We start from the raw sequence: 13,617 nt of genomic DNA, 5'->3' as shown, positions 1-13,617 counted from the left end.
GTATAATGAAGGATTCTCGGGTGAGTGACAACTCATGTCTGGAAAAACTGAAAGTTTCTGTTGGCCAAGGGAAATTTCTGCGATAAAGGCACTCCTTTATATCTTGATATAGTCTGGGTTACACAGGTATACAACTGTGTCAAAACTCAACCAATGTACAATTAAGACTCAGAATTCCTGTTTCATCAAAAGAAATACTGGAAACAAAGACTAAACTCTGGTTAATATGCATGTGGAAGAATTTAGAGGGAATTCTATCTGAAATTCACAAAAAGTAAGATGGACTGATGGTGGAAATGGGGCGGGATACACATGTGATAAAACGAGGGTACTAAAGTGTCAGCATCAGAATCTAGGTGATGGTTCTATGCAGCGGTGTCGCCTTGCTTGAGACTGGCCATGGTGGGAATGTCAACACCGTAGATATCAGCAAATCATACAAATCAGAGCATTTTAAATTTTTCATCTGAAGAGCCAGTTTACAAACACACCACTCGGTAGCTATGTGGGTTGTTCGCTGTAAATGTCTTTCAACTTTTCTGTATGTTTGAAACTGTTCATAATAAAATATTTGCAAAACAATATGACTCAATGTGTTTTTTAAAAAAATGATGTAAAAAATAGTTTTTAGACTTTTGCTTCTGAGTAGGATTGGAGAAGGAAATGGCAACCCACTCCAGTACTCTTGCTTGGAAAATCCCAAGGACGGAGGAACCTGGTATGCTATAGTCCATGGGGTTGCAAAGAGTCGGACACAACTGAGTGACATTTACTTACTTACTTAGGATTCAGTAGGTAGAGGCAAGGCATTTCTAGCACTGCAAGAGCTTGGAGAAAAAAGACACATCACAAAAACAGGGTGGAGAATCACAGAGGCAAAGAGGACTAGAAGAATGAGAATCCCAGAGAGAAAAAGTACATGCAAAGCGAGCTGAGGCTGCTAGTAGCTTTCTTCAGTGAAGCAGGATGAGGGCACTTGCTAAAGTCCAGTCTAAGGACAGGGCTTATCATATGCAGAGAAGAGAGAAACCAGCGGGGTGCTTTTCTGAGCCCTATGACTGATGCAAGAGAAAGGATCCAGAGGAGTCCTAGACCCTTGGCTGGTTTCCCACAGGACAGTTTCTGCACAAGGGTGGACGGGAACCTCTAGCTGAGCCAGCAAGGAGGGGTACGATTGCCCTAAGCTCTGAGGTCCTGGGAGATGGTCACACGAGTGGGAGGGGCTTGTAACCATACCCAGTGGGGCTCCCCACCAGAACTCTGGCAGATTTTGAATCTTTAGGATGTGGAGGCTAAACTTTCAGGACAGAGGTGCCAGAGACACAGCAAGATCTCAATCCAAAGCCCAGGGGAACTTCGCCTGGATAGCAGCTGGACCTGGAGTCAGACATCCCTCAGCCTCAGGTTCTATAAGAAATGAAGTCCTACTAGAGGAAGGGCCCTGGGACAAACACGCTCCAGGTTAGAGTTAGAAACTTGTGAAACCAGATGGAACTGGGTCTAACTGCAACCCAGCCATGACCCGGTCTAAGTTCTCACAGCATTGAGGTGATAAGCCCCTTATACTGCTTGTCTAGCTGGAGAAAGGGCAAAGCCCTATGGGAAAGTGACCTTTACTTCAGTCTCGATGGTTTTTTATACAAAACGCCTGGCAAACAGCCATAAGTAACGAGACAAGGATGTAGGAAAATGTGACCAAAAATCAGGAGGGGAAATAGACAATAAAGCAGATCCACAAAATATCCAAAGGTTAGACTTAGCAGGGAAGGACTTTGAAAACAACCACTATAAATATTTTAGAGAAAATGATGGACAAAAAAGATGTCTGAAAGACAGAGAATCTCAACTGAGAACTGGAATGTATTTTAAAAAAGAAACAAGTGGACATTCTAGGACTGCAATACCTCAAAGCAAGAACTCTTTGGATGTTTTAACAGCAGAAGTCAAGGTAGTGAACCTCAAGACACGTGAACAGGAGAAAAAAACATACTGAAGAGCAGAGAGAAGTATGAGACAAGCAGAATACAGACAAAGAGCCTAACAAGTGTGCAACTGGCATACCAGAAGGCAAGGAGGTAAAGATTGAGGACTAAGGGATATTTAAAACCAAAGCCCTTATAGGCACCAGGGGAAGATGTATTTCATTTGGGTGTTCCTGTCCTGGTCGTTACATTTACTGACTATGTGCTACACTGGGAAAACCCCATACTTCTTCTGATCTTGCTTTTTCCTTGTCTGTAAAATTGAATCAGTAATATTAACTCCTTAGGACTTTCATAGTATCATCTGTAAATGATAAAACTATATAAGGTAGGGTGAAAATTTCTTAAACTGTCATTGTTCTCATCATTACTGTTTCTTTGCTCAGTTATTCTTGGGGGTATGTAATCTCTAGCCCTAGCATACATTGGTTTCATTTAGGCTGTATCTCCTCTTCATTCTAAAATAATTCCATCTTTGTTGCGTGTTTTTCCTCCTTGTGTAACAAGCAGTATCTATGCCAGAGGTCACTGAAATAGTCACGTTGAAGACTCTGTAAAGGATTGCCCTTCTGAGACTATTTTCTGGGACTTGAAGTTCTTGGGTGGAGGGAGAACAGAGGGGACAGAATTGGGAAATATGCTCTAATGTAAGTCAAATTCACTTAAATTTTTTGATCATTTAGTCTCTAGTCACATTAGAACTGAGTGAAAGCCCAGATTCATATCAGGAAGGGTAGATCCATAAGACTCACCAAAATGATGTGCAATTGTGAGCACACATATATATTTATAGGCATTTATATACACACATATTAAAGTGCTCATGGAACACAAGCCTGGAAAACATGATTTCAGATGAAAGATTTGTTACCAGGGAAACCAAAACGTCCAGTATTCTCATTCTGAGATAACCCCTAAAATTCTAAACACGGTTTCTGAATTAGTTTGAGCTCTTTTGTTATGTGTGTTGTTGTTTTTATGAAGAAATAAAGAAAATAAAGGGTTTCCCAGGTGGCACGAGTGGTAGAGAAACTGCCTGCCAATGCAGGAGACATAAGAGACACAGGTTCGATCTCTGAATCAGGAAGATCCCCTGGAGGAGGGCATGGCAACACTCCAGCATTCTTGCCTGGAGATCCCATGGGCAGAGGAGCCTGGTGGGCTGCAGTCCATGGGGTCTCATGACTGAGTGACTTAGCATGCTCTCACCTTTTTAAAAGCCCTGTCTCCAAATACAGTCATATTGGAGGTAGGGTTCCAACAGATGTATTTTTAGGAGACAATTCAGCTCATTGGCTTCCCAGGTGGCACAGTGGTAAAGAATTTGGCTGCCAATGCGGGTGACATAGGAGACACAGGTTTGATCCCTGGACTGTGAAGATCCCCTGGAGAAAGAAATGGCAACCCAATCCAGTAGTCTTGCCTGGAGAATCTCATGGACAGAAGAGCCTGGTAGGCTATTTAGTGCAGGGGATCACAAAGAGTCGAACATGACTTAATGACTGAGCACACATTCAGCTCATTACAAGCAGAGGAAAAAAGATCAAATGTTAGTCAATGGCCTCATGACTAAAAGTACTTTGCCACGTCCATGCCAGTAACAACTGGCCAACCCAGTAGATCAAAAAGCTACACGCCTTTGTTTCTTTACTGAGGGGTTGCAGTGGGGTAGGTGATGGTGGTGTGACCATCTCCACTTGTTTTTTTAGCTTAGATTTGTGGACTTGGAGTCCTGAGTCTTTTCTGTCACCACCTTTCTGACCATCTGATGGTCGGCCCTCTGTTCTCTTCACCCTAGATATCCTATCTTTTAAGAAATGGGAAAAAAAAAAGAAATGGAGGCTTCCAGCCATTGCAAGTATGTCTCCAAAATTAAGCTACCCAACTCTGGGGTCACAATTGCAGGGGAGAAGCCACAGAGCTGCTACCTTGGGATACCAAGTGCCCGTTGGGGTGGGATGCTATAGGTCTCTGGCTTGGTTCTTCAGCCAAGACAAAACTCACCCTTTCCTGACAATGCATGTGAAATAGGACATTTACCCAAGTCAAGTCAGAAAATGCTTATCACAGGGGAGGCCATGGACACTGGGACAAAAACATCTCAGACACTGAACTCTAGGAGCTCACAGTCCCGTGGGGAAGACAGACACTTACTGAAGCAAGGAGCAGAGCCCATGAAGCCTCGACAGTGAGAGCCAGTCATGCCGACAGAGAATCAGGGATCGGTTCACAGAGGTCCACAGGGGAGTAATGTCCGGGCAGGATCTAGGATCAGGAACATGAACTTGACAGGTGGAAAAAGCAAGGAGTGTGGGATGGTGTGAAGAAGGCAAATCCTTCCACTTGGGTGAGAAAGCCCGTGCCAGACCACAGAGGCACAAAGATGATGGAATTTCTCAGAGACAACATGGCAAAACTGATGCAGCTCACGCAGACTTCTCAGGTTCACCCCGAGTGCTGGTTAAAATACAGATTGCTCCCCATCCTGGTTCAGGAGTTCCTGCTGCCGTGGGTGTGCGGTGCCATCCAAGGATCTGCATTTCTCTCAAGCCACCAGATGGTGTGATGCTGCTGATCCAGGGGCCGCACTTGGACAGAGCACCGAATCCTAACCTCTAGACCACCCGGGAGCATCGGGGCCACACTTTGAGAACTACCTCACTGAAGATGGTGAAGGACGTGGTGGTGGGTAAGGCAGAGTGTGGGCTTTCCTCTTTAGACAATGGTTGGGCACTGGGGCACTTGGGCAGCTGTTTCAGAGGAGAGCTGTTGGGTTGAGGGAAATTTCCAACAATTGTCTAGGGCTGGGGGCAAGTTCTGGAGCTGTTCCAACCAGGCCCTGGAATGTTCTCATCAGAATGGACAGTAAATTCCAGATGCAAGAGACATTGCAAAAACAGAGTCAAGTTCTCTTGGTGATTAGTTGAACAAGGAGGAAGAGAAGGGGAAGGTGAAGACACTTTATAGGTCCTTTTCAAGGGACTGGACAGAATTTAAAACATTCCAGAGAAAAAGCACAGAAGGAGAAGCACAAGAGAGAGCAGGTGTGTAGAAACAAGCAAGGGAACCTGGGAACCTGTGGGCATAGCTCTCCATAGAAGAGGGAGGAAAACGAAAGTTAGCATAAAAAGAAAAGACGGTTAGGGACTTCCCTGGCAATGCGGGGGGGATCAGGTTTGATCCCTGGTTGGGGAGCTAGGATCCCACATGCCTTGGGGCCAAGAAACCAAAACAAAAAACAGAAGCAATATTGTAACAAATTCAATAAAGACTTAAAAAGTGGTCTGTATTTAAAAAATATCTTAAAAATAATACAGGTGAAAATATAGCCTGAGGAGTGTCCACGAAGGGGCACAAAGGAAGGAGACATGTGAGTGTGGATGGAGGGGGAGCCCTGCAGAGGTGGATGGACCAGCAGTTTGCTAACTTATGGTGACTTGGAGGCTCCTGTTTATTTAATTCTTTCAAAAATAAGCATCAAAAGGATGCCTTGTGCTGAACTCTGAGGGCACAGTGGTGAGCAAAACAGAAGAATGCCTGCCACCATGGGGCTCGTGGGTGTGGAATCTGTCATCACAAATGCAAAGGAAAAGACAGGGTGTCACGGAGGGAATGACAGGTGAGGTCACACCAGGGGACGACGCTGAAGCTCAGGCTAGATACATGAACCCAAAAAGAAGAGGCTGGGATGACCGTGCGGGTGAAGACCGCAGGCAGATGGCCCGTGTCAGCCCCAAGGATCTGAAAGGAAACCAGGTGACAGGGACAGAGAGGTGAGTGGGAGGCTGTTTCAGACAAGACTGGCAGGCAGGCCGGAGCCAACACACGCAGGATTCTGCTCAAACCTCGTTAAAACTCCTCTCCGCGTAGACGTATCTTCAGAGCCATCAGCTTCACCCCAACACCAGCTTTGTTTTTGTTTAGTTGCTCAGTCGTGTCCACTCTTTGTGACCCCATGGACTATTGACCGCCAGGCTCCTCTGTCCATGGGATTCTCCCGGCAAGAATACTGGAGTGGGTTGCCGTGCCCTCCTCCACGGGATCTTCCTGACCCAGAGATAGAACCCACATCTCCTGCACTGCAGGTGGAGTCTTCACCACTGAGTCGCCAGGAAAATTCTGTTTTGGCTTAAATTCTGACTTTCACTAGCTTTGGGATGTAAGCCTCTATTCCTCAGTTTCCTCATGAAAAAGGATCTCCTCCATTGGGGTACTATGAAGATTAAATAACTTAATACATGTAACATGCTTAGAACAGTGTATAAGTATTTATCTTCAATAAATATTAGCTAGTTATCACCATCATTATTACTCTACGCTTGTATAAAAGGCTCAAAACCTAACTTTCCACCTCTCTTCCCCTTACTAAGGAATATACTAGTTCAGACAATCACAAAAATGTTATACATTGCTGTATTAAACTCCTGCCTAATCATTTTCAGGTCAACACCAGCTTGCTTGGAAACAAACTGAAATTTGGCCCTTCACCTATTTCACCAAATCTGGCTCAGAACAGCCTTCTGGTTTCTAGAACATTTAAAGCTCGCTTGCCTCTGAGGACGAAGGCCTGCTGTGATTGAGGATACATATAAAAATATATTTATGTGCCTGCGGCTCAGAAAGCAATTTCCAAAGAGAATTTCTGAAGCTGTTTTGAGCATTATACAGCCTCTTGAGAGGATGGATTTCTTCCAAACCCATAACCGAACTCTATCCATCCTAATGAAAGTTCACAGCAGTGACATCACTCTGTCCCTCTCTCTACACGCCTCGCACTTCTGGGGTCTGAGGGCACGCGAGGCAGTGTAAGGCCTGTGCTCTCACTCTCGTTAAGCTCACGGTCTCAGCGAAGATTCAATCCTGTCAGAGGGAGGAATTTGGCAGTTCCTGCATCTCCTTACTCATCTTTTTTCACAACCTGGTTCACAATCTAACCTGGAGGGGCTATAATAGAGTGATAAAGTGCTTGGAAGCAAAGCAAAGTAGGGTTTGAGTCTTATCTCTGCCCCTCGCTAGCTGTGTGACTATAGGCAAGTTGCTCATCCTCTCTGAGTTCAGGGATCACTTCTGTGATAATAATGAGAACACCTATTCCATCAGGCAACTGTGAAGATTGAGTGATGTCTAGAAGCACCTTGTACTTTACCTGGAACAAAGGACTGTCACTGTTGTCCTGACAGAGCAAATGGAAATCAGGGCAAAATGCACCAGATGGTCCAGGGACACTGCTCGTGGCTTTGCAGCTGTGGGGAGACTTCTGGTCCCCAGCCATCTGCCACTTCCACAGACACGGCTCTCCTTCGCCAGTTTACAAGGCAATTACACAGCCACAGGTTGCTCGCGGTCGGTCAGTGCTAACAGGGAATGACTCTCTTGCTCGGTTCCTGACAAGCCGCATAGTGTTCCTGCTTCACCCCAACCTGCCCCCCAGCCCTTTCCACACCCCAGGGCTGTCAGGATTTAAGGCCAGCTCCCGGGGCTTCAAGAGCCACCTTTGTTCTCCCTCCACTCCACCTGGCAGCTTTGCAAGGTCTGATGGATCCTGTTTCAGGAAACCCCTACGGAGGTAAAGTCCAGGTTCTCCTCCACACATGAAAAGGGAGAAGAAAGTGCCAGGGGGGTGGGGTCCCTGCAGCCCAGCCAGGGGTACAAGGGAGCTGCTGCAGAGGGTTTCCATTCAGAATGAATCACTGGCTTGCAAGTTGGCAACCCCGGACTTTGGAACAACTTGGCAAATGGAAATCTAAATGTATTGTTCACTGTGTGTGTATGTGTCCCCAGGACCATGTGTTAAACACACCTCCCTCCACACACACTGAACAGACAGACACACTGTCTCACCAACCAGCTTGCCCAGGAAGGGGTAGGGAGGGGATGGAGTACTTGGTGAGAGCAGGAAATGATACAGTGTCAGAAGAGATGATGCAAAGGCCGTTGTCAAAGAGGTGACATCACAACTCTTGTGCAAATATAAAACAAAAATGTGGCACAGAGTTTATCCAATCCATTCATCAATGAGGGAAGCAGTAAGACATTCAAACTGCTGCAAATGACAATTTGAAAAGTTTGATTTTTTAATAGGCAATTGAGTAAAGGAAACAGGGTAAGATCAATAGGTTTTAAAACCTAAACTGAAAAAAAAAAACCCTAAACTGACTCATGTCTCCCATGGTCACAAACCATAGCCTTTGTGGTTTCTCTTCCCCTCCAACAGCACAGAAATTATTTGCATCTCTACCAAACAAAAATCAGCCAACCCCTGCCCCCATCAGAGCTGAGAAATAGCCAAGTCGGTGGAGCACCAATCAAGGGAGTGGGCTGAGCAGAGGGCTGGGGGATACTCAGTATCTCTTTTGCTCACTGCCAAGTGTTGAGTCATTTTTCTCCAGTTTGTGCCAAGCTACGCTTGGTTCAAGTCCTCTCTGGTCCCTTTCTCCAGGCATGATGTCTGTTCTAGCCAGACAGTGTGAGACCCACTGTAGCCTTTTGCTCTTTTAAAAACCTTTGGTCCAAACTGGGTCAATAGCTAACTCAGCAACTCCTTCCTGTCTTCATTCACAGGATGCCCTGGGCCAAAGAGACGAGATGCTGGGGCACCAGCAGTGGTCACGATGCCCTCTTAACCATCTGTGGCCACAGGGCTCCAACAAGGCCACACTAGGAGCCCCATCCACCAGGACTTGAGAGGTCACATTTTAGTCCGAGTCATGGGCAGAGAAGAGACACAGCTTGAAACACTAGCCAGAACTTGCTAAAATGGCCACAGAAAACCTCAGTGACACTCGTCAAGGAGAACACATAAGGTATATGTATTTCACTTATACTAATTATTTCAGGTTAATTTAATCTCAGTACTAAAAAGGAAGCATCCACATTGATCACCATTCCTCTCACTTGCTTGTGCAGCAAGTGTTTGCCTCACATCTACTTGTGAGCCTGCATTGTTCTCAGTGGCACACACAGCAGACACCATACCTTCCTCATGCAGCTCACCAAGTGACTCTAGAAAATGCTAATCTTCCCTTACTTATTTCATGCTTGTCAATGGGTTTTCATGCAAGAAGCCCTTGAGTCTCAAACCTTCCCAACATTTTCCCCAAAACACAGCCTGCCTGATGCCAGGTCTCTCCACCTCCACCCCTGCCTCCGGGGTCCCAGCCCCTTGTCATCTCCCCCCTGCACAACCAGATTGCTTAAAGATATGAATCAGGGACTTCCCTGGTGGTTCAGTGGTTAAGACTCCGTGCTTCCACTGCAGGGGGCATGGGTTCAATCCCTAGTCAGGGAACTAAGATCCCAGATGCTGTGCAGTATGGCCAAAAAAAAAAAAAAGGTTTAAAAAATGTGAATCAGGTCTCTGGAGATTAAACCCCAAACTCCACAGCAAGACTCCTGTGGTCCAGTCCCTGCCTCCCCTTCTCTCTGCTCCAACAACAGCACCAGGTTCCTCTGCCTTAGGGCCTTTGCACCAGTTGTTCTCTGTCCTACTTCTTGACTGGTTCCTCCTCTCATTCAAGTCTCCATTCAAATGCCACCCCTTTCTTCACTCCCTACTCCGGCCCTCTCTATCATATCACCCTAACCCTCACCACCATAATTACTCTTCTCTGTTGATGTAGCACAGTGGTAAAGAATCCACCTGCTATCTCAGGAGACAAGGGTCTGATCCCTTCATCAGGAAGATCCCCTGGAAAAGGGAATGGCAACCCACTCCAGTATTCTTGCTTTGAGAATCCCATGGACAGAGCACTTTGGCCGGCTACAGTCCACAGGGTCACACAGAGTTGGACACGACGCACGCATACACCCACATCTATTGACTTCCCATCTCTCAGCTCCTGACTGCAAGCTCCTTCCTTGCCAGAGGGAGAGAGGGACTGTGTCTGCCTCCTTCACACCTGAATCTCTAGCACCTGAAGTAGCGCTTAGCCTACAGGATGCACTAGAATCCTGCTTATGAACATACTCGGAATGAGAAAATGAATAAATTATTCTTTATCAAAAATCCAAGCATCAAAATGTTCTCCCATGGCAGGAACTGGCCAGCTAAAGATACAGAAAGAGAATTAAATAAATTTAGAAATTGAGAGTAAGCTCTGTGAAAGCAGCTCCCATCTTTCCTGTTAATGGCATATCCCAGGGCCTAGAGTAGAGCTTGGCACTTAACTGGCATTTTCCGTTTACAGAAGAAACCATTACACATGCAGATTGGGGGCTGGCACAGGTCTGGGTGAAGAGCCTGCTCAGGCAGGGTGGGGCCTTGCGAGCAGTCCTCTCAGAGCCGACAGGAAAGCCTGAGAAGGATGAGGTTTCTGAGTTCCTGCCTGGCAAGTGAAAGTGTTAGTTGCTCAGTCATGTCTGACTCTTTGCAGCTCCATGGACTGTAACCTGCCAGGCTCCTCTGTCCATGGGATTCTCCAGGCAAGAATACTGGACTGAGCTGCCACTCCCTTCTTCAGGGGATCTTCCTGACCCAGGGATCGAACCCTGGTCACCTACATTGTAGGCAGGTTCTTTACCGTTTGAGCCAACAGGGCAACATGGCACACCACCCCCCCAGCCCCGCCGCCTTAAAAGGCTTCTCAGGGAACCAGAGGTCCTCTCTCCCAGGGATCGGCTGGGTCTGGGGAAGGTGATTTTGTCCTATTGACTGCTCACCTCTCAAGTCTCTCTCTCCACGAAACTCCTTTGTAGGGGATTCTGGGGGTTTCTCATTGCAGCCTTTTCTGTTTCTGCCCTGTAATTTCTCAGTTATAAAAATGGGGGCTCTGGAAGAGATCTTTAAATTCCTTTCAGAGCCAACATTTGGTGGTTTTACGTGTAAATGCTTTCCACCTGGAACCAGGGGGTGTTCGGGTCAAGCCTTTAAAGAAAGCACTTGGTGCGTAATGAGAAGGACATCCAGAGCTGGCAAGAGGAGCCCCCGGCAGCAGGCGTCCAGGTGACGAGGCCCCAGGTCCCCCAACCTGAGGCTGCTCAGGATCCTTGGAAGCCCTCATCCTGTCGCCTCCAGGGCTTGGCGCTAGGTTCCTGGAACTTCTCCACTCTAAGCAGAGATGTTATGAAGGAATGTTTGAGGTGGAGGAATGAGAAACATTCTCCACATGAGCTTTTAAAGTCCACGTGTGAGTCTGGTGTTTCTGAAGCTCCGAGTCCCCGGGGTGCTTGTTGAAAGTGCTGTCCTGGCTGCCCTCCAGGCTCTGACTCCACGGATCTGCATTTGCAGAGCATCCAGGGGATGCTAGTGCACATCTCTGATGGAGAAGTGTGCAGCCCCTGGTGACCTGCGGGAAGGAGCCTGGCCTCTGCGGGGAAGTGGCTTGGGCAGGCTGCGACCCTGAGAGATGCTGGGAGGCCGAGCAACCTCTTCTGGGTCAGCCTCAGGCCACCAGGTTCCAATCCCGTCAGTCACCTGGGGGGCCTTCTGCATGAGGCCAGCCAGATGGGCACTTGGAGAAGAGAAGCCCACTCGTGCCCAGACGTTCTGGGGGCGCACCGCAGCCTATTCTCCAGGGAGCTGTCTTTATATCACTGAACATGAGTGGCTTCTCTGAAGTCTCTCCAAGTTCTAGAAAATTAATACGATGTTTTTGGCACTCTTGCTGTCCTGATAAGCTGGTTGACTGGACTTGAATAGTGAGCTTGATTCTGCCTCAAAGGGTACTTTCCTCGGCTCTTCTGAAAATGCTCCGTGCCTGCTTTCTACAGCTGATGGCAGCAATGGCGAAGCTCTTTTACCCTTATCCACCGCCAGACATGCACCTATGCAACTAAAATTCATGGAGCAGGAACGTCCCCGGTAGTCCAGTGGTTAACACTTCGCCTTCAAGTGCAGGGGGTTTGGGTTCAATTCCTGGTCAGGGAGCTAACCAACATGCCTTTTGGCCATAAACCAGAACATAAACACCAGAAGCAGTATTGTAACAAATTCAATAAAGACTTTAAATGGTCCACATCCAAAAAACAATCTTAAAATTCATGGAGCATTTGTCCCCAGAGTTGGAGAATTTGGTAAATAGAGAGACTCCTGAGAGGCATCTCTCCCAAGGGCAGCTGCTCCTGTTTCTCACTGCTCACGGAGCCAATGGCCGCGGTCCTTCTAACATCAGTACCCGGGGTTGGGGGGAGGGGGGGCGGCGGGGAGAGCTATGGGGAGGAGGAGGCCAGAACTCAGTCAGGATTATTCACAAAGGATCAGAGAACACATCCACCCCCAGAAACAGCTCAGCGGTCCTTCTCAAACCTCAGCCCCCAGGAAGTCCCCACACCCTAACCAGTGCCTCCCCAGGGCTTACGTGCTCTGTGGGACCTGCCGAGGCCTCAGGGCTCATGGAACTTCCATGAACTTGTGAGTCCACCAAAGAGCCTGTGAAGAAAAGCATCAAAGGCTAGGGGCTTTTGTCTTCATTCTGTGTCTTCACCTCCTCTCTGCTGCATAAACATTCACCTCCAGCCTATAAACATTAAAGGCTGAAGATTGAGAGAAAGAGCAAACCAGAAGCCTCTTTCCCACATGGTCCTTCCCACTTCTCTGCCAGGAGCAGAATCCAGCACTGTCCTTAACTCCAGGAGCAAAGTTCATGGGTGCTAGGTCCAGGCAGCTCTGGGGACATGAGAAAACCAAGAGTCCAGTGAGAGCCTGATGTCCAGCTCATATGTCTCCCAGATGGCGGCACCAGGGCGAGAGCAGCACCTACGAAAACCACAAGGTCAAGGTCAAGGTCAGAGCACTTTAGATGCTTGGGGGGAAAGAAGGAAGCCACGCTACTGAGATGTCTAGTGGTCAGCAAAGGACAGGGGAGGCTTTCTACAGCCAGAAAGTTCTGACCCCGAGGTTTTCCTGAGCACGGAAAAGGCGGCCGCTCCACTTGATGGCAAAGAGGCCCCAGAGTTGTTTCACTTACACAGTAGGTGTGTCATTGGCAAGGTACCCCTTAACTTTTTGAGCTCCAGAAGCCCTAACTACACATCAGTGAGCCAAAATAACTAGAATTCTGAAGTCAGAAGGGATCTTACAGTTGGGGGGACCTGAGGGCTTTCGTTCACAGGGAGGAGACGGTACAAACGAGAGGACAAGCCAACAGTGATCTTGGAGCACGGACCCCGTGGAAGGTGGCCAGCCCCGCTCAGCCCTGCCACCAGGTGACTGTTCCCATGCAAGAATCTGGTGCCAGGTTTGTCAGAGCTAATGAATTTTCAACATAAGCCCCAAATTCCGATTTTTATGTGAAATTTCCCAGTTTTAAGATGTTGGCAACTAAATTCATGTTATTTAAAATACTGCACAGGCCAAACAAAACCCACCTGGATATGGGGAGAGGGTGGAATCAGCCTGTGGGCCTCCAGCTCATAACTTCTGATATGCATCAATTACTGAGTAACCATCATGGTAAGAGCTAGTATAAATTGGGTGCTTTACACACATTATTACACTTTGTCCTCACCGTTGAGGTGAGGTTTATAGAGAATAGGTGGCTTCTCCAAGTATGCATGGCTACAGACAAAGGGCAGCCAGCATTCACATCCAGGTCTGTCTGACGTCAGGTGCTGAACCCATAGCTACTAAGTGATATTGCAATTCCAGAAACAGCTACACTTGCCATTGTATGTGTGTGTGCTAAGTCACTCAGTTGTG

At 47.5% G+C, this 13,617-nt stretch overlaps 1 long non-coding RNA gene across 1 annotated transcript in view; it reads right to left on the bottom strand.

The window, feature by feature from the left end:
• Nucleotides 1-13,617, bottom strand: part of LOC122431254 — a 200,143-nt gene that overhangs the window by 26,353 nt on the left and 160,173 nt on the right. Inside the window, exon 5 of the long non-coding RNA XR_006266470.1 lies at nt 12,278-12,675. This is a non-coding gene — a long non-coding RNA (uncharacterized LOC122431254). The remainder of the gene's footprint in view (nt 1-12,277; nt 12,676-13,617) is intronic.

Source organism: Cervus canadensis, chromosome 29 (assembly GCF_019320065.1).
Source record: "Cervus canadensis isolate Bull #8, Minnesota chromosome 29, ASM1932006v1, whole genome shotgun sequence".
Taxonomy (NCBI): Eukaryota; Metazoa; Chordata; class Mammalia; order Artiodactyla; family Cervidae; genus Cervus; species Cervus canadensis.
This window is presented reverse-complemented; position numbering and strand designations above follow the sequence as displayed.